Genomic DNA, 21,728 nt, shown 5'->3' on the forward strand with positions numbered 1-21,728 from the left:
TAGACATTTTTCTTTTTCTTTTTCTTTTTGCATTTTCTTTCTTGTTTTCACTATGCATTTTCTTTCTGCAATTTAAATTCCATATTTTTATTTTTGTTACTTCTACATGTCTATCTTGTTCTGACTATAATCATTTAGATGGGCATGTTTAAACTGAACACTAGATTAAAAGCTCTATTTCAAAAGTTTGACCAAATGTCTGTTGTGCACTCTAATACTCTTTTCTGTGAATTTTTTTGTGCAACTGGTCATATATATGATAATTGTCCAACACTGTTTGACCATCCATATAGAATGCATGTTGAATGAAGGGGCGTTTTTTCTAATTATAATCAAAGGTCAGAGCAAAATTTTGGTAAAGCTTGCAATGAAATAAGTCATTCAATTGAGAGTTGATACAAGCTATGCAATTTGGGAACATCAATAGATGAACTTGATAGAAAATTGATGAAATGACCTCATCAAATTCACACACACATGGCTCTGACTCAAATGACCCCCAATTTTCTTTTAGCTTTAATAAGGGACAAGGCAACTATGTAGATGTTATGGAAGCTCAATCATTTGAGGATAGAATGTCAAAATGTTTAGAGGAGCTTCAAGCTATTCAAGCTGAATCACTCAAGGATATCAAGAAAATGCATGATACACTTGATAGAATGGACTCAACAAACAATATAATTTCAGCTAATCTCAAGTCTATAATAAGAAAACGTTGTGATGAGCTTGAGGATCATGAATCTAAGACTTTGATAAAGGAGTTATAAAAAAAATACTTAAAGGTAGATCCGCTACCTTAGCGGTCCTCCTAGTGCCAACCCCACAGATATGGAGGGAGGTACATATAGGTACACAGGCTATAGGTGGATGGTGGGGTAACCCCTAGGTCGTTAGTTTTTTAGAATTGACCCCTGACCATTACGCAGAGATGCTATGTGCCCACCATCTGTGCTACGCCCTCGGGGCATGAAAAAAAATAAAAATAAAAATACTTAAGTTTGTACAAAACTTAGCTTTTTAAAAACTTTGACTTAAAATTTTCTTTAAAAAATAATTATCTTTTGCATATACTGAAAATACTTAAATTTAAACCCCCTTGATTAAGGCCTTTAAAAAATTTTAAGTAATTTGTTTAAATTTGAGGGGGCAATTAACTTTAGAATTAGGTAAAATTAATAGTCCTAGTAGAGTCCAAGCATGGAAAAGCCAAAGTAAGTTTTAAAATAATCATCTACTTTCCTAATTTTCCATCTCACTCATTCTATGTTATCAAAATGTTAATCTTATAAATTTATGAGAGATGAAGTTAAGTTAATCTTAATTTTAAGTTGATTTTAAGTTTGAATTTCAAAAATTATTAAGTCTGAATTTAAAAATATTTAGGATTAAGTAAAAATATTTAAGTTTATTTTTTTTAAAAAAAAAATAAGTTTAAATTTTAAAATATTTAAGTTTGAATTTTTAGAAAATATTTAAGTTTGAGTTTCAAAATATTTAAGTTTGAATTTTGAAATATTTAAGTTTGAATTTTAAAAAAATATTTAAGTTTGAATTTTAAAAAAAAAATATTTAAGTTTTAATTTGGAAATTTTTAAGTTTGAGTTTCAAAATATTTAAGTTTATAATTTGAAAAATATTTAAGGTTGAGTTTAAAATAATTAAGTTTAAATTTTAAAAAAATATATTTAATTTTGAGTTTCAAAATATTTAAGTTTTAATTTATAAAAAAATTTAAGTTAGTTTTGAAATTTAATTTAAGTTTTGACTTAATGTTGGGTTCAATTTGATTAGATTTGTTTAAGTTTGATTTGAGTTAGTTTAATTTGAATTAGCTTTGATTCGAGTTAGGTTTAGTTTGAGTTAGTTTTGATTTGAGTTAGGTTTGATTCGAGTTGAGTTAGATTTAATTTGAGTTAGATTTGATTCGAGTTGATTTAGATTTAGTTTGAGTTAGATTTGATTTGATTTGAGTTGAATTAGACTAATTCTTAATTTTAACCAAATTCATCTCACCCTTTTCTAGATTTTTAAACAGTGAACTTTATAGGTTTTGTAAGATGGTTAATTTTATCTTCAATTTAAATTAAAATCTAAGGATTGATTTACATTTGAGTTAAATTAAAGTTTGACAGTTAGTCGATTAAATATCCATTTCAATAATTGACTTTCAAGTTGTGGCGAGACACAAGGCCTTCTTGGATATTAGGACAACAACCACTTCTAGACAATGTATTTTAAAGAAATTGAATATTTAACTTTCTTTCTGACAATCGTTAATCTAACTAATCAAGTGTCGATCAAGTTTAAGTCCTTATCTATCCTAATCTTACTAGTAATAATGAAAGCGGTAAGTCAAACATCAAACAAGTCTATCTAATTATGAAATGGTCTTTATATTGAATCCCCCCTAGATCATAGCCTTAATAAGGTCTATCAAGGTAGTGGATTGGATCCTTGGGTATTCAATATTGATTAAGTCCAACTTGATTAGTCAAGTTAGACATTGGGACTCATGGTTGGACTATGTTTCTATTTGATTGATTCACTAAAGATAAGTATGATCTAAATCTTTGTTTATCCTTATATCAAAGTTCGGATTGATTGTATACAATTCTTTGTTTTCTAATAATCATATCAAGGTTCTTGGAACCCAAAGTGAACCATTTCAATGAGTCCTTGAGTTCTTTGACTTGAGTTTTTAAATTGAAATTCTCTTCCTCAAGTTGTTGGACTTGTGTTGAGGTTTCATCTTGAACTTGTTCAGTCAAAGGACTTAGGTTAGTCTCCTCTTTAAAGGATTCAATCTCCTTTTGGAGTGACTTGACTCAAATAATGGACTTATCTAATTCACACATCAAATAATTAATTAAATTATATAATCATGATTTTGTAAGAGAACTTACAGTGTTGATTGGCCGTTTGAAAATGGATATAGATTTGTGGTTTCACTCAGACTCAGCTTTTGATTCATAAGGGGTGATAGTATTAATTTTGATTGACTCCAAAAATTCAAAAATGATACCACAAAAAATTGTTTTAACGGTGGTTTCACCGATTCAAAGCGGCCCCACACTAATACCAATTGTAGGATCGTTGTGCTAGAGGAGGTGAATAATGCTCATGGCTTTTTCATGTTTTAGGAAATTGATCGCGTAAAGAGTAAGTGCAGCGGAAAGAAAGAGAAGGAAAGTAAAATAATGCTAACACAACCAAGTTTTGCTTGGTTCGGAGCCTGTGATGATTCCTACTCCAAAGCTCATACTCGTTGAGTGCTTTCAATGGGTAATCCACTAATAGTTCAAAAAAGGTTACAAGAATAGAGTATAAGAACTACAATGATTTAAAAATAGTAAACAAAATTATATTGACAATTTTTATAAATCTGAAGTTGTGGCTTACAAGCCTTCAGTCGTCGGAGCAGCGTTTGTGCATCATAGAAGCCTTTTTTGAGCAGTGAGCAGTAAAGAAACTTCTTTTAATTGATGTGTTGAAGTTGTTGGTCGAACCCTCTTATAGCCCCATTCGGGCACCTGGATCCCCTCTCGGGCACTTGGACTGTGCTGTAGTGGTGAGCTCTCGTCAAAACTTCATCCTGGAAGTTTATCCATTTCCAAGCACCCAGACCCCCTCTGGTTGACCAGTCTCATGCTCCAACTCATCTTCTTGATGAACTTTTTTGGTTCAAGCACCTGGACATGCTTCGGGCTCCGGGATCCTCCAAGTGCATGCTGTGCCGCCTAGGTATTGATTCGAAGCGCCTGACTAGGGTGCTTGGATAGTCTAGGTGCTCGGACCATTAGAGCGCTCGGACAAGCGCCGGGAGCCCAGACCATCTGAGCGCCCGGACAAGCTTCGGGCGCCTAGATGCTTGTTTTCTAGTGGTCTTTATCTTGCATCACAGGTTAGTCCAAGCAAAAAATAATATATAAAGTAAAATAAATTTTAACTGTCTTTAAACTGTCCAATCTTGACTTTCAGTTTCGCTGAAACTCTAGGTCGGACCGACGCCTACTGTTCTCTCTTCGGGGAACGTGTCCTCACTTACTCATTTAAGGAGAGTTTACCTTTTACCAGACCAGTACTCCAGACTGTCTGGACTTTTCGTCAGCATCCAAGACTTTGGGACTTTCACCTGGTGTCCTTGACCCTAAAATTTTCAACTTAGTGTCCGCGACCCCCAGGACTTTCACCTAGTACCCTCAACCCTAGGATTTCGTCCAATGTCCTCAATCTGCCAAGTCTTTGCCCAATCCCACAGACCAGGACTTCATTGCCTAATTACAGCTAGGACTTTTCTTTGCCTAATATCACTTAGGACTTTCTTGCATATTTAATTCATCTTGTTAGAACAACAATAACCCTTAACTTAGAATCCTTAGTCATAATCAAAATTTAGGTTTGATCATTTAGTACTTTCTACACCAATATAATGTCTGCGAACTGATCAAGGAGGTGAGTACACCTCATTAGAATTTGAAAATTTTTGCAAAGAAAATGGTATTCTTCTTCAACTCACAATTCCTCAAACACCACAATAAAATGATATTTGAGAAAGAAAAAACCAAACTATTCTAAATATGGTTCGATATATTTTAAAAGAGAAAAATGTCCCAAAAGAATGTTGGGGAGATGTTGTTGTATGTGTAGTATATTTATTGAACATGTTTCCCACTAAAAGAATTGGAGACATCACCCCAGAGGAAGATTGGAGTTTACGTAAACCAAAGGTGGATCATCTTCGTATTTTTAGGAGCGTAGCATATGCAAAAGTTCAAGAAGAGAAGTGGACAAAACTTGACGATAAAAGTCAGAAGTGTATTCCCTTAGGCTATTGCGAGAATGCTAGTACAATCCCATAACTCAAAAGCTTGTGGTGTCAAGAGATGTGGAATTTGATGAAGAATAAGCATGGAATTGGAACGACAACAATAATGACGACATAAAGCAAATCTCATTTGAAGAAGATTATAAAGAGAAGAAAGATAAACAAGGAGAGAGTGAAGAAGTATCATGACCCAACAAGTTGATACTCAGTCAGAAAGTGATGATCCAAATAGTCCAATCGTGAAAAAGATGAAGAGCATCCAAGATATATATGACTCCAGCCGAGTGATTGATGCTAACTTTGCTCTTAATAATTTGTGCCTATTTGCAGGATATGAACCTATTGTTGGTTGCTACACCTGGATTCTATTATATTCCCCTGTACAAAAATTTTATACAAGCATAGAACTTTTCCTAGCTACCCAAGTGCTCTACTGAACTTAAACTTGAATTGCAAACGATGCTTAACATTATTAATCCAAGTTGCTCTTTAGAAGTTAAACTTGGATTGGAAACGAAACTTAACATTTTTACTCCAAGTTCAACCAATGTGTTCTTCAGAAGTTAAACCATATTAGAGAAGATGATTAAATATCTATTTCAAAGATTGGCTTCCGGGTTAAACATGGTGAGGCACTAGGCCTTCTTGATTATGGGATCATCCACCACTTCCTAGACAAAGCCTTTCAAAGAAATTGGATATTTAACTTCATACAGTAACCCTAGGTTTAACTATAGAGACCACAATAGAAACACAAGATCGAAATGCAAAATTGAAATACAAAATCGATAGCGCGAAATCGAAACATAAAATCGCTAGCCTCTTGTGTTGGTATTTCAGGATCCATACAAAGAACACAAACTAATTAATTTGAAGCGGAAACAATTAATTAGTTATACGTTTCTTTGTAGCTAAAGACCTCTTGATCTTCTGTTGTATTCCTCTCCTCCTCTTGGACGTCATGTGGGCGACTATCTACCAAGATAACTCCACCCGAACCACTTCTTTGCCTCCTAAAAAAAGGGCCACCAAGGGATGCCAAAATAGGAAATTTCCTTCTCTTATTCTTCCCCTCCAAACAACCGGCTACCAAGGAGATGGAGCTTGATGTGCCGCCGGCCTTAAGGGAAGAAAGCAAAAGAGAAGAGAAAGGAAGAGAGCCGGCTACCAAGGATTAAAGGAGATGTGATCCGTCGGCCCTTAGAGAAGAAACAAGGGTGTCAATCACAATGAAGAGGAGAGGGGGCAAGGCTTAGGATTTTTTTTTTTTATGTCCCATGAGGCACCCTCTCCTTCTCTTTTATAATCTTTTGTTATGGCAAAAAAGGAAAGTTTTAAACATAATTAAAACTTCCTTATTTGCGGCCTCCCCTTAAAAAAGGAAATTTTAACAACAATTAAAATCTCTCTTTTCTAAATTTCCTATTGTACATGGTAATAAAGGAAAGTTAAATTAATCTCTCTCTTTTAAAACATGTAGACAACTGCAAAAAAGGAAAGATTAATTAAAACTTCTCTTTTTAAATCATGGTTACAAAAAAGGAAAGTTTTATCAAAAATTAAAATCTCTCTTTTAAATATTATAGATAACTACAAATAAGGAAGGATTTTAACAAAATTAAAATCTCTCTTTAATCTTTTATAGATAGCTATAAAAGGAAAGATTTTAAAATTTTAAAACTCTCTTTTAAAACCATGAGGATGGCTATAAAAGGAAATTTTAAAATTAAAATTTCACTTTTAAATCCCTTCATGAATGGCTACAAAAGGAAAGATTTTAACAAAAAATAAAATCTCCCTTTAGTTTTAATGGTGTGGTCGGTCCCATGCTTGGACACCAAGCATGGCTTGGCCGGCCACCTCTTGGGCTCCAAGCTAATGCTTAACCGGCCCCCTTACTCCAAGCAAGGATGTGTCCGACCCATTACTTGGGTAATAAGTGGACTTGGTGGATACAAGGATTTATAGAGGCTATAACAGGGACCAAGAGGAGAAATTTGTTTTGGTCTCCCGATGAGCTTGAGGTTCTTGTGTTCGCTTCGAACACCCAACTCAAGTTCATCAATAATAACTCATACCACTAAAGAATTATTATTAAACTATCGCATCAATCCCATATTACATTATAGGCTCCTTGTTATTATGAGTGCGTTAATCTCCCTGTGTTTAAGATATCGAATGTCCATTTATCAAATGAGTTACTGACACTCACTTAATTAACATCTAGCTCCTAGAGTAGTACTACTCAACTTCATTGTCATGCCGGATTAGTTCCACTTGTAGGGTTTACATAACAATTCTTATTGAGCTCCTCAAGGGGACATCATCAACCTAGATTACTAGGACATAGTTTCCTTCTATAATCAATAACACACCATATAAATAATATTATTTCCCAACTTATCGGGCCTATTGATCCAACTGAATACATCTCTCCCATTGATAGATTAAAGAAATAAATACTAAGTATATGTGTTTGTTATTATATCAGGATTAAGAGCGCACACTTCCATAATAACAGAGGTCTTGTTCTTTTATGCAGTCAGTATAAAAAGAACAACCTCAAATAGTCCTACTCAATACACACATAGTGTACTAGTGTAATTTTATAGTCAAGATAAACTAGTATCAAATTACACTACAACCATTCCAATGGTTTGTCCCAATCCATCTTGGTTGTGAGCTACTATTTATAATTTATAAGGAACTGATAACTTGATCTTCTGTGTGACACCACACACCATGTTATCTACAATATAAATTAAATGGACAACTGCATTTTACTAAATGCAGACATTTGACCAATGTGATTCTTATTTCAAAATAAATGTTCATACAAAAAGCTAAGCTTTTAGTATACATCCTAACACCTATAACCTATGAAGAAGCCTCCAAGGATGCATAGTGGAGAAAAGTAATGGAAGAAGAGATTCATACTATAAATAAAAATAATTAATGGGAGCTCACTTCACTTCCTTAATGACATGAAGCTATTGGAGTCAAATGGTGTTCAAAATAAAGACAAATACAAAAGGAGAAGTTGAAAGGCACAAAGCAAGGTTGGTTGCTAAAGGATACAAGCAAAAGTATGAGATTGACTATATAGAAGTCTTCACACCAGTAACTCGGCTTGAAATAGTAAGGCTACTCATCTCTCTTACAACTCTTTATGGACTCAAGCAAGCCCCTAGAGCCTGGAACTCAAGAATTGATGAGTATTTTATAAAGGAAGGCTTAACAAAGTGTCCTCTAAGCATTCTTATACTTGAAGAAGAATTCATATGAAGATATTCTACTAGTATGTATTTACGTGGATGATTTAATTTTTACAGGTAATAATATCTCCATGATTAAAGAATTCAAGCAATTAATGGAGAATGCATTTGAGATGACAAATCTAGGATTGATGAGATACTTCATTGGCATTGAAGTACAATAAAGAGAAGAGGGAATCTTTGTTTCACAAGAAAAATATGCCAAAGAGATTCTGAAGAAATTCTCAATGGAAGATTGCTATGCTATGGATAGGCCCGTTGAATATGGCATTAGAATGACTAAAGAAGAAGAAGACAAACTTGTAAATCCAACTTTATTACAAGAGTCTTATGGGTTACCTCAGGTATCTAACATGTACAAGACCTGATATATTATTTGGAGTTGGTTTGGTAAGCAGGTACATGGAAACTCCAAAAACTTCTCACTTATATGCAGCTAAGAGAATTATTTAATATATCAAAGGGACGATTGATTATGGGCTTCTTTATTCATCAACAAAAGATATAGACTTTTTTAGTTTTAGTGATAGTGATTGACCTGGAAGTTATGATGATAACAAGAGCACTACTAGATACTTGTTTTATCTTGGTAATACTCATTCACTTGATCTTCAAAGAAACAATTAATTGTGGCTTATCAACTTGTGAAGCTGAATATATTGCTACAGCATCTTGTGTTTGTCATGCTATTTGGCTAAAGAGATTACTCTAGGACCTTAGATTGCAATAAGAAACTACAACTAAGATTTATATGGATAACAAATCAATAATTGCTTTAGTCAAAAGCCCAGTTCATCATGAAAGATCCAAGCATATTGATACTCGCTTTCATTTTATAAGGGAGTATGTTAAGTCAAAAGAAATAGAATTGCTCCATGCGAAATCAAGTGATGAAGTAACTAATATATTTACAAAGCCTCTAAAAGTAGAAGCTTTCCAAAGACAAATATACCTAAGGAATTTGCTGGGAGTTCAAGAAAGAACAAGTTTAAGGGGTGGGGGAAGATGTTGGCATGTAAACTTATTCCAAAGACAAATTGACTTCTTCAACTATGTAAGAGAAATGCCAAGACTTCATCAACCATGCAAGGAAGTTGTCAAAATTAATTTAACTTCATGTGACTCTTCATCAACTAAGCAAAGTCCAATTTTCCTACTATGTTTAATGAAACTCTTTATGACAAGAGTCATTAGTATATAAAAGAACAAAATCAAATTATTTTGTGTTTAATGATGTGATGTAATTATAGAAGAATGTAGAAGCATGAATCTAAGTGTATAAATAAGGACCTTGTATGATGATGAAAGTATGTAGTAAACATTTCTCTTTATAGGGTCTTTCTTCCATCCTCATATTTTGTTACAAAGTCTCTCCTACATTCTTGTTTCCTCATCCTGGTTCCACCAAAATGCCAACAAAATATTCATCTTTAAATTGTAGCAACGTATAAGACTTTCATTTTATATCTTCAAAGAAGCAAACTGGAACACGAGAAATGAAAGGCAAAGAATAATGTAAGTGATAAAATTGTAATGAAAAAAAAGAGAGAAAAGAAATAATTACTTTCTCATTAATATTAACATAGGCTAATAAACTTATTTATACATATGGTCAAATAATTATATGAAAAAGTATTATGTACGATCGCTATGATAATAATAAATATAAAAATAATGATAAATATGGTTACGATTGTAATCCAAACACAGTAAGCCATCAATAATTGAAACCGATTTCTGGTTCTATCCGGAATATAATAAATCTTCTGATTATTATTATGGACTACTATCTTTGTCATCATTACCCCCTAGCAAATTCAATGGGATGTGCAACACATTGAGTTCGGTTGTCAATCAATGAAATCATTGTCGGAATAACGATTTGGTGAAGATGTCGGTAACTTGATCATCTATAGAGATGTATGAGACTGGCAGTTGTTTAGCCGCTACACATTCCCATACAATGTGAAAATCTATCTCCACATGTCTTGTGCGAGCATAAAAAACTAGATTTGAAGTAACATATTTTGCTACAATGTTATGACACCATATCTTAGGTATAATATCAGTAGAAAGATGTAATTCTGAGAGAAGGGATTGGACCCAAATGATTTCAAACATTACATTAGCAATAGCTTTATATTCAACTTCGGTACTAGATCGAGATATAGTAGGTTACTTTTTAGAATGCCATGAGATAAGATTTCATCCAAGAAATATTGCATATCCCCCAGTAGAATGTCTATCTTTAGGAGAGTCGGCCCAATCTGTATTACTAAATACATTCAACTCCCGTGAGGAACATCGATATAAAAAGAGACCATAAAAAATAGTGCCTTTGAGATAGTGAAGGATCCTCTTAACTCCTTCCCAATATTGTTTAGTGGGAGAGTGCATATATTGACAAGCCCAATTGATAACAAGAGGTACATCAAGACATGTGATAGTAACATATTATAAGGCTCCAACAATATTCCGATATATTTGAGGATTGGCCAAAGTAGGTGATGATGAAGGTGCATAAAAGTTACCTACAATAATCAGTGTTGAGACAGGATGTGCACCATCCATCTTAGCCGGTTGAAGGATTCCAGTAATGTATTTGCTTTGTGAAAGGAGACAACCATCCAAATTTAAGAAAAGTTCAATACCAAGAAAGAAACATGCTATACCGAGATCTCTAATAGGAAATTTTTTATTAAGAAGATGAAGTAGAGAAGAGATGCCTTCTTAATCATTACTGGTTAGAAGAATATCATTCACATAAATAAGGAGAAAAAGCATAGAGCCAACATTTTACTTATAAAATAAAGAGGAGTCAGTTTTTGAGCTAAAGAACCCTTGAGTGTGTAGCCAAGTAGAAAGACAATGAAACCATGCATAAGGGGTTTGTCAAAGACCATATAATGACTTCTTCAACTAACAAACATGTGTTGAAAGTTGAGGATGAATAAACTCAGGCGACTACTCCATATATACAGTTTCCCCAAGATGATCATGAAGAAAGACATTGGAAATGTCTAATTGGCGTATTGGCCAGTTGGAGCTAACATCTATAGATAGTAATAACCTGACGGTTGTAATCTTAATAATTGAATTAAATGTATTGATAAAGTCAATACTTACTATTGATTAAATTCTTTTGCCATAAGATGAGCTTTATATCACTCAAGAGAGCCATCAACACGATACTAGAGATAGAAGACCCATTTGGAACCCACAATATTCATGGAGATAGTGCAATGAACTAAGCACAAAGACCCATTGCGAAGGAGAGCATTAAATTCTATAGTCATCGTAGCACATCAATTTGGATCCTTAATAGCCTATGTAAAGCATGTTGGTTCAATAAATTTGAAGATACCACTAGAGCCCATGGAAGGGGATATCGAGTGGCGTCTAATGGACATCGTGCATAGATATCACTTAAGGGAAGTGTGCACCGAGGAGCATCTTCATCTAATCACTTATCGAAGAAGGCAAGGGACTAGGTTGGGAATGTGAAGATGTGATATGTGGCATATCCGTGGAAGGAAGTAAATTATCCTCATGATTGGATGATGTGTTAGAAGGATCAACAGGGGAGGCATCAAAGAGTGGTGAAGATGGAGCTGGACCCAAAATACCATTACCTTGTGTATCATTTTCTGGTAGAGAGGATAGATGTTGCATGCTTGTTGTAAGGGTGGGTGTTACCAAATATGTGCTACTTGTATTGGGAGGAGAGGATGAGCATGCCAAGATATATAAATTTGCCCAGTCGTATATGTAAGCAATGATATCCATGATAAAAATTATTATAATCAAGGAAAACACATTGTCATGAACGAGAGTTTAATTTATGTTTAGTGTATAGACATAACCTTGGATAACATGTACAACCAAAGACTTGAAGAAAAATATAGTTAGTAGTTCGATTATAAAGCTTCTCTAGTGGACATTTTTAATCAAGCAATAGAGTGGGAAGGCGATTTATAATGTAAATTGCAGTGCTAACTGTTTCATCCTAAAATTTACGAGGAATCGATGCGTGATTAAGAAAAGCTAAAGCTGTTTCCACTATATGTAGATGTTTTCGTTCTGTAAAATCATTTTGTTCAAGGGTGTGGGGACAAGAGACTCGATGAACAATTCGACAAGAAGCAAGATGGCGATGAAGAGCTTGATACTCACCTCTCCAATCAAAATGAAAGGCAAGTATTTTATGACCAAAATAATGCTCAACTTGGTTTTGAAAGTGATAAAATATGTTAAGTAAATTAGACTTTCATTTCATAGGATAGAACCAAGTAAACTTGCTAAAATGGTCAATGAAAGTAAAATATAGAAAACCTTGATTTTATAGGATAGGCGCGAGACCTAAATATTAGAATGAAATATTTCAAGTGCAAAATTAGAAATATGATTAGATGGAGAGAAAGGTAACTTGTGACTGTTGGCTTCAAAACACGCACTATATAAATGAGGTGATGAGGCATATGAAGCAGGTAAACCAAATTGATTTATGATTCTTTGAACAATACGAAGAGAAGGATGACCAAGGCGAGCATGCCAAACCGGTTTATTAGTACGTTCACTAATAAAAGCTTTAATGGAAGGGCATTGAAGATGGTAGAGACTATTTTTATTCTTGATATGAAGTAAAATTGCACATGTCATTTTATCTTTTACAAGACAATGATCAGGATGAAATTCAAAGAAGATATTGTTATCAAGACTAAATTGACATGTAGAAAGAAATTTTTTTGTAATAGACGGAACATGATAAATATTGTGCATGTGAAAAGTTTGATTAGATGACTGAAAATGTGTGTTTTCATAGTTAGCAATTTGCAAACCTAAGCCATCGCCTACATGTACCGTATCCGAGCCACAATAGGGCAAGATTTCTGTAATGATGCATCGGTTTGGCATGACATGTGGAGTTGGTCCAGTATCAAGATTGTTGAAATGTATACTAAAAGCCTAGCTTTTTATATAAACATTTATTTAGAAATAAAAATCACATTGGTCAAATGTCTACATTTATATACTAAGTGTAGTTGTTCAATTAATTTATATTATAGATAACATGGTGTGTGGTGTCACACACAGAAGATCAAGTTATCAATTCCTTATAAATTATAAACAGTAGCTCACGACTGAGATGGAAAGGAACAAACCATTGGAATAGTCATAGTATAATTAGGTATTAGTTTATCTTGACTGATAAATTACACTAGTACACTATGAGTGTATTGAATAGGACCATTTAAGGTAAGTTCTTTTTATACTGACTGAATAAAAGAACAAAATCTTTGTTATTATGGAAGTGTGTGCTCTTAATCCTGATATAATAACAAGCACATATATCTAATATTTATTTCTTTGATTTATTAATGGATGAGATTTAGTTCGATAAATCAAGAGGCCTGATAAGTTGAGAAATAATATTATTTATAGTGTGTGTTGTTGATTATAGAAGGAAACTGTGTCTTAGTAATCTAGGTTGATAATGTCCCCAAAAGGATCTCAAAAGAATTGTCATGTAAACCCTGCAGGTGAACTTAGTCCGACATGACAATAAGGTTGAGTGGTACTACTCTTGGAGTAAGATATTAATTAAAGTGAGTTGTCAGTAACTCATTTAATTAATGGACAATCGATATCTTAAACACAGGGAGAGTAACACACTCATGATAAGAAGGAGCTCATATAGTAATCTGGGATTGGTGCGGTAGTTCAATAACAACTCTTTAGTGGAATGAGTTATTATTGATGAACTTGAGTTGGGTGTTCGGGGCAAACACGGGAAGCTCAAGTTCATCAGGAGACCAAAACCAATTCCTCCTCTCGGTCCCTATCGTAGCCTCTTATTTATAAAGTATTATACCCACCTTCTTACCCACCTTAAGGTGCCCGACCAAGCCTAGCTTGGAGCCCAAGCTAGGGCCGACCAAACCAAGGTGAGTTGGTTTGCTTAGGTGGCCGACCCTAGCTTGAACTCAAGCTAAGGTGGTGGCCGGCCATAATAAAAAAATAAAAGGATTTTATTTTAAAATCTTTTCTTATGTGGAAGTATGGTTTTAAAAGAGAGTTTAAAATTTAAATCTTTCCTTTTATAGCTTTCTACAAAAGATTAAGTGAAAGATTTGATATCTTTCCTTATTTGTAGTTAAAAGGAAGATTTTAATTTTTGATAAAACTTTCCTTTTATGAAACCATCCTCATGATTTTAAAAGAGAGTTTTAAAATTAAATCTTTCTTTTTATAGCTCTACAAAAGATTAAGAGAAAGATATCTTTCCTTATTTGTAGTTAAAAGGAAGATTTTAATTTTAGAGAAAACTTTCCTTTTTGTAAATCATCTATATGTTTTAATAGAGAGATTTTAATTTATAAAAGTTTCCTTTTATAACCAACCATGAAGGGAATTTTTTAAAGAGAAATTTTATTTTAAAAATTTCCGGAAACAAATTAGGAAGTTTTAATTTTTGTTTAAAACTTTCCTTGTATTGAGGATGTTGAGGTGGTAGGCCAAATAGAAACAAGAAAGAAAATTTTAATTAAATTTTCCTTTCATTGGCAAAGAGGATAAGGAAGTTTTTATTAAAACATTCCTTATTTGTCAAGACCAAGGAATATAAAAGAGAGGGTAGAGATGTCTCACCGAATAACCTATTATCTATTATTCCTCTCTTCCTTGTGGTGGTCGACCCTCATCTTCTTCCTCTCCTCCTTTTCTTCTTCATTGGTGGCCGGCGGCATCAACTCTCAAGGAGCTTGTTGGTGGCCGGATTTTGCTTGGAGAAGAAGTAGAGAAATAAGGCTTTGTTTCTTGCATCCCTTGGAGCTTGGTTGGTGGCCGAAGTTCTTTATCTCAAGGAGTTGATTGATTGTGGCCGAAACTTGTGTAACGACCCAATTTTCCCTATTTAGAGTTCTAAAAGACCTTATTAAAATCTAGAAATGCTATAGAAATATTCTAGAGATTTTTAGAAATTTTTAGAGTATTTTTATGGAATTTTTGGAGGTCGTTTGGTATTTTTACTAAGCGAAGTAAGTTTCGACAAAAATATATATGTTGAAGCCGGGTTTTGAACCCAAGAGCTCGGACCCGAACAAGGTTTTAACCGGACGCAGCCGACCAGCCGAGCTACGCTCGTTTTGTTAAACTTATATGGAGCAAATTGTATATATGCAGTAGATGGAATGTTTAAAATAAATCGGAGAAAAAGGGGCGTGGCCAAGAATCGAAGCCCAAACCTATGACTTCAAGCAAAGCCCAACGGACCAACTGGGATAGCGATCGTTGCTAATTAAATAGGCAGCGACAAATATTTAAGGTATAGTTGATAACAGAAATAACCCTAAGTTATAAAAAGGGATAAGTTAGGAGAGAAATTAAGTTTTTCTCAAAATTCCTCTTCTCCCTCACGAACGGCGTCGGCGCCGATTCTGCCCAAGCGAAGGAAAACGAAGCTAGGGCTTCGTCTCCGGCGGCCGATGAGCACTTCTCTCCATCGATTCTTCACAGATTCGAGGTCTCTTCGTCGAAGAGAGCTCGTGGGCACGAGGAAGGGTTGAAATTTAAAGTTTCTCCGCGAACCCTAGAGGTTTTCTCCTTCGGTTTGAATTCAAGAATCATGGTGAGTTGCTTCTCACCTGCAGTAGGAGTAGTTCCACGATTTTGCCTTCTTCATTTCTTTGCCGAGCATGAACAATCCTCCTTGTGGCATTGATTTAGAGTTTTTTTTTTCTCTTGTTTTGTTTTTGAAGTTCTGCCATGAGTTTTTGAGAAGGGATTGGAGGTTTAGGATTTATTTCGGTGTTGTCCTTATTTGCTTAAATAGTTTGCAACCTAAGAATAGATTTGTAGCATGCAGATCAGTTTCATGTTGGAGTATTTTGTTTCCTTTGGTTTCCTGCCGTGCCACTGAACAGGAGGGGTTGTTTCTTTGGTTTTCAGATTTTAGTTGTAGAGAATCATGATGTTTAGGGATTTTAGAATAGATTTAAGATTTTTGCTTGCCTTCTTGCTAATCAGTTGATAGCAATTTATCCTATAGTAGCACGTTGGTATCCTTTTGGTTGTCTGCTGTGGTTTTCATGAAGCAATTAAAACCTTGAATTGTTTCCTTACCAATCTGATAAAGCATAATTGGAAATGAATAAGTTGATTAGATGTTAACAGCATTGTGAATTTAGTTTATATAGAGATACGTGAGTAGATCTTTTAGTACCCATTTGCTATTGATCTCGGATTCTTTTCTTTTGCTGTTTTCAAGCATGAGCAATTTTAGTTTTCATTGTTGTTTAGTATTTCCTGATGAAGCATGATATTCTGTTAATTCCATGCAGCAACGATTCCTTTACTTTCTAGATTCTATTGCATGCCTAGTAGTTGAATTTGTTTTACTATCACAGCATGCTTAAGTTGTTCTAGTTTCCTATTTGCTATTGGAATAACATGAGCAGTCCTATTTTTATAGCATGCAGATTTTAGATAAGCTTAGTATGCAGATTCTGATAGGCTTAATATGCAGATTTTTGTTAAGCTTTGCATGCAGATTTATGTTAAGCTTTGTATACAGATTTTCAGTACGTAGGGTGTGTTCTAGTGCACACCAAGTGTTCGATAGAATGCTTAGCTTAGTAGGATGCTACAGTAAGCATCTAAATAGCACAGTGAATGCAGTAAGAAGCATTTAATTCAGCTTATATAGTCTTGCTACAGCTTTTATGGACTAGATGTCCAATGGGTGGGCTCCCACAGTCGCCTCTAGGTTCAGATAACCTAGTTAAAGCAAGGTAAGAAAATTAATTATGAAATCAGTATTTTACTTTCAGCAAAGGCACTGTACTGGATTAGATATCCATTGGGTTGGGCTCCCACAGTCGTCCTTAGGTTTAGATAACCTAGTAAACCCTATTAGACTCGGAACTTGCAATCCCGGGTTTAGTTAGGGATGCGCGCACAGCAAGTACAGTTGCCGGGCCCATCAGCAGCATGATTATTATTTTAATCTATTATGTAAATAGTTTTCAAAACTTCACAAATTAGTTATGTGAATACAAGTTAGACTCAGTTTAGCATTAATTAGTTTAGCTTAGGTATCAATTCAGTTTCTTATTGATACACATGATAGTTCTATGATTAGCTAGTATGATTCCTTTATTGATTTAGTTAGTATGATTCCTTTATTGATTTATGAGCAAGATTAGCTATACATGTTTAGTATTTCAGTTAGTATGATTCCTTTATTGATTTATGAGCATGATTAGCTGTACATGTTTAGTATCTCAGTTAGCATGATTCCTTTGCTATTTATGAGCATGAGTAGCTATACATGTTAGTTTTTCAGTTAGTTGATTTCTTTGCTATTTATGAGCATGAGTAGCTTTGCATGTTAGTATTCAATTTTAGCATGTTTTTATTTATATACATGCATATCGAGTTTTTGTGAGTAGGATAGCGCTCACTAAGCTTTTAGCTTATAGATACTATTTTCCTCCTACTGCAGATAAAGGAAAAGGAAAAGTATAAGAAGGAAGGCGACAAGGAGATGCTGTGACAGTGTGTGTGATGCCAGGACTATGGAGAGATCCAGGGTTCGCTAGCGAATTTTCAGGACCTACCTGTTTAGAGTTTTAGTTTATGTTATTATGAAGTTGAGATTGTAATTGAGTTATTCCGCACTTGTAGCTTGTATGTCCTATCGTTGGAGTTCTATCTGTTTATTATTGCTAGAGTAGTTTCATTCTTCTTATTGAGTTATTATACTGCGTGGTTGAGTGATTATATGTTCCAGCCGTCTGTGGCTGAGTATATATTATTTGTATTGTTGATTTGGTCACCGGTACAGGGGAGATTCTGTCGAAATTTTTCGGTAGGGTTTCCATGTGATTTTCTAATCATACCGGTTAAGTAGAGTTAGTAGTCAAGTAACGGTCATCCTTAGAGTGTAGTAGTAGTAAGAAGGGTGGTCGTTACAACTTGCTTGGAGAAGAAGGAAGCTTGGGTGGATTCTTGTCTCGGTAGATCGTCGCCCACACGACGTCTGAGATAAGAAAAGGAATACGATAGAAGATCGTGAGGTCTATAAACTATAAAATGTATAACTAGTTATTAAGTTTCCGCATCATAACTAGTTCATCCTTTTTGTTTAGATCATGAAATACCAAACACAAGAGGCTAGTGATTCTAGGTTTTGAATTTGTGTTTCAATTTGTGTTTCTTTTCTTTTTCGATCTTGTGATTTGATTGTTCTTAGTGGTTAAACCTAGGGTTACTATAAGGAGATTAAATATTGAATTTCTTTAAAAGGCTTTGTCTAGGAGGTGGTGGATGATCCCATAACCAAGAAGGTCTAGTGCCTCGCCATGCAGTCCTGGAAGTCGATTTTAGAAATAAATATTTTATCAACTTTATACCATGGGTCTGACTTGAATCAATAGTGTTAAGTTCCGCTTGTGATCTAAGTCTAAACCTCTAAGAACCTATAAGTTAAACTTAGAATCAATAGTGTTAAGTACCGCTTGCGATTCAAGTTTAATTTCTAAAGAACACATGGTAGCTAGGAAAAGGTTCAAACCTTGTACAAAATGTTTATACAGGAGAACCAGTGGGTATTCTGAGTAGCAACCAACAATTGATATTAGAGCTAGGGTTTGCCTTTGTGTGTTTGGTTTTCGGTTTAATTATGCACATGTCATACATAATTTAGGTAGGATAATAGTAGGATATGCTAACTCTGTGGTTGCATGCTCCAACTATTATGACTTATGGTTATTATGTGTGATTGAACCCATGAACATGTCAAGGGTATTTTATTATGTGTGCATGATTATATTTAACTAATACAGCAGGAGTTATATTAGCCCTAGGATTTTACATTTATGTTCGAACTAGACTTGATGTACATTCCCTTGTGGAATATAGGATCGATGTATGTAAAATTTTATTTTTTTTTCTGTCGCGGATCGTATCCTTGTGAGGCGTGGTGCTATTGTAGGACCAGAGGCGCAGCGGAAAAGGAAACTCGATGGACCCGATGGCATGAACCCTAGGGATAGCAGCATGCGAAGGACAGTGATGGAAAAGGCCATAATTGTTAGAAAATTAATTTCCATATTTATTTCTTTTATTTACTGTGATGTATGTGACGTGTGCTTGCTAGGTTAAAATTCCCCATCTTAAATAACTAAGTGGGAGAGGAATTTTTTTTTAAATAAATTCCACGGTCTCCATTACTGGTTTGCAAGTGATGCAAACAAACTTGCGCATTAGCTCTGAGTGCCTTCCTCCATATCAGATGAGTTTGTTTGTGGATCACTAGATCATACTTCCATTTTGGATGATTATAGGAAATTAATTAAGAGCATGTGATCTTCTCCATCGGAAGGGGCACAATCTTATTTAATGGTCTAAGTATCAAGTAATGGTATACACTTAGGCACATTTAATAGTATCCTCCCCATCGGAGTCACTGCTATTATTTGTGTGATCGAAGGAAAACCAACTATTAATTTTATTTGTCATAAAGTTAGGTTGACAAGAATAAAATTAATGGGTAAAACCTCCTCTTACAAATGTTTGATTTTGTATACGTCCACACTATCGTGGCATGCAAAATTCACGGTGTTTGAGGTGTTGGTGAATTTAAATGATATTGTTTGGAATCAATATTATTTTAAATTCAAAGTTTTGACCAAATATTTGATCAAAGATAGACCAACTATTAATTTGTCATAAAGTTAGGTTGATGAGATAATAAAATTAATGGATAAAATCTCCTCTTTGAATTTGTATACGTCCACACTAATATGGCATACAAAATTCATGGGATTTTGAGGTGTTGGTCTTGACCAAATATTTTTGTGATTCTTAGGATTTCAAATGTTTGTCAATCCCCTAGCTGTTATAGAATAGACTTAGTAGTCCCTATTATAATGATTGGAAACAAAACTTGGATACTAAGGTGGACTGTACTTTCAGAACTGAGAACAATATAGGTGTATTTTATTCATTAGTTGTTGAAATATGTTTAGTGGTATTATCTACCGGTACCTAGTGTGTAGATACGGGAGCCACTGATCATGTTTGCAATTCACTGCAAGGGTTTCAAAAAACCCGACAACTATATGAAGGAAAAATCACCGTCTACATGGGCACTGCTGCAAATATAGCAGTTATTGCAGTGGGAGATGTTTATCCTCTGATAGGAATAAAACATGGATTTTGAGAAATTGTCTTTACATACCATGTTTAGAAAGAACTTGATTTCAATTTCTAAACTATTCAAAGAACTTGATATTTTGTCTCTTTTGATAACAAAGTTGTTATCAAGAAAAAGAGGGAAGTTATCTGTTCTGGTACATTGGTTAGCAATTTATAAATCCAATAACTCCCACGATGCAACAAATGAAAATTAATAACATGTCTTCTAACTCTAATAAGAGAAAGCAACCTTCGGAAATGAACCAATCATATCTTTGACATCTAAGGCTAGGTCATATTAACTTGAGTAGGATTCAAAGGATAATAGCTGATGAACTTTTGGGTTCATTGGTGGTGGAAAACCTTCCAACCTGTGAGTCTTACTTGGAAGGAAAAATGACCAAGAAGATTTTTAAGTCAAAGGGGGTATAGAGCCAAAGATGTGTTGGAATTGGTTCATTTTGATTTGTGTGGACCTATGACTATCCAGGCAAGAGGTGGTTTCGAATATTTTGTCTACTTTATATATGAATATTCCACATAAGGGTACATTTACTTGATACGTCGCAAGTCTAAGTGCTTTAATAAGTTCAAAGAGTACAAGGCTGATGTGGAGTAACGTCAAGGTAAAAGTATCAAGACACTACGGTGAGACCGTAGTGGCGAGTACCTCTTAGGAGTGTTTAGGAGTCACTTATCAGAAGTCGGGATTCAATCCCAACTAACTGCATCTGGTACACCCCAACATAATGGTGTAGTAGAAAAAAGGTATAGGATTCTTATGGAAATGATTAGGTCGATGATGAGTTATTCAGAATTACCAAATTCGTTTTGAGGATATACTCTGGAAACGGAAGTGAACATAGTACCTTCTAAGACAGAACCCTCTACTCCCATAGAATTACAGAATAGGCGTAAGCCTAATCTGAAGCATGTTCAGATTTAGGGTAGTCCAGCACATGTGCTGAAGGGAGACACTGATAAGTTGGACAGGAGTTCACTTGTTTGTGGGTTATCCTAGAGAAATGAAAGGAGGTTTATAGTCCTAAAAATTAGAAGGTCATTGTTAGCGTCAATGCCCGATTTTTAGAAGAGGACTATGTAATGAACCACAAGCCCATAAGTAAATTTGTTCTTAAGGAAATAATAAAGGACACGTCTAATCAAGTACCAACTGTACAAGATGAAATATCACAAGAAACTGCAACACGTATCACAAATGATACACACTTACAGACAGTGTCTCGTCATAGTGGGAGGGTTGTTAGGCAACTTGAAAGATTCATGCACTACAACATTTTTCACCAATGGCAACGTCCAACAAATGTGGCCTAAAGTATAAAAACCGTTGCCTTTTCTTTAGACAACGGTTTTTAAACCGTGCTATAGTCAGTCGTTGCCTTTTGTTTAGGCAACGGTTTTACTAATAA

This window comes from Zingiber officinale, chromosome 3B, assembly GCF_018446385.1.
Source record: "Zingiber officinale cultivar Zhangliang chromosome 3B, Zo_v1.1, whole genome shotgun sequence".
NCBI lineage: Eukaryota > Viridiplantae > Streptophyta > Magnoliopsida > Zingiberales > Zingiberaceae > Zingiber > Zingiber officinale.